The sequence below is a fragment of the Diplotaxodon limnothrissa genome, linkage group LG22 (genome assembly GCF_057381915.1).
Source record: "Diplotaxodon limnothrissa isolate DT_005_m linkage group LG22, D_limnothrissa_male_GT1.1, whole genome shotgun sequence".
NCBI lineage: Eukaryota > Metazoa > Chordata > Actinopteri > Cichliformes > Cichlidae > Diplotaxodon > Diplotaxodon limnothrissa.
Window position 1 is genome coordinate 27,677,569 of NC_140616.1, and position 1,086 is coordinate 27,678,654.

The window sequence follows — 1,086 nt, forward strand, 5'->3', positions numbered from 1 at the left end:
ATACAATGAGTGAAGTGTTGTGGCTGCCGACAGTGTTCTTCCACTGGCAGGTTTATCCTCCTTTAGTGATTCTGCTCAGAGGCTTTCTGTGCGCTTGACACCACTACAGAAAGTCAAGTAGGTAAGCAGAGAAGAAGCCCATGGAAATCCAAACACAAGTGGTTTGATGCTATTCTGTCTTTTTCTAAGCACAAACCCCATAGAGTGGGCTCCATTCTGATTCTACATCTGTTATGACAGACCTTTTTCAAATCCACTGAGTCCAAAATTGTCTTTCAGCACACACCACGTGTCTCTTTTTAAAACAAAGAAAAATACAAAAAAATACCCAAAGGGTGGTTGAATCACACGGAATACCAAACAAGAATTCCCTGCTTCTTCATGTAGAGAGTTGCTGCCATTGTGCAACAAACTACACTGTAATTCATCATCCAGCTGTCGGTGGGCAAGAGTTGTGTGATTCTCCTCTGTAAGGCTCACTTATTATGAGATGATGTTAAATGTACAAATGGAAAGAGTTAATCTCCAAAATTCTTACTTTTCAGTTTTTTAATCCACATCAGATGTCTCTGATGAAATGGCAAAGTCGGATTTGAAAAGGCCATTGTTTTAAACTTTTGGCTTTTTGTACATCAGTCATTCTCTGCTCGATTATAGTACCAAGATAAATGCCATATGAATGACATTTTTTGAGACAGACTCCTTCAGGGATTTCTTTGCCCTTTTTGCGTCATCAGAAAGTTCAGCTTTCGATCCCTAAATTATGAACTGTTTCATTATCTTGATAAAACATTTTAGGCCATCAATATCATTCTACTCTCAGTGCCTCTGTAAGGCATCACTTTGAGGGGGGACAGTAAGAACTTTAATAGAAAGTGGAACTTGTTTTCCATTACCTTTAATTATTCATTTGAATATCTCGTTTGACAGCCAAATTAGAGAGAATAAAACAAGATTTGCCTATGTCAACTCTTCCTTTGAAAATATCTCTTAAAACTCTGTTGTGGAGATCTGGGTGACTTCTGATTGGAGATCTTGCTGGATCCTCCTTGAACGAGAGCAATGGGGGACCCGGTCCATGCCTAG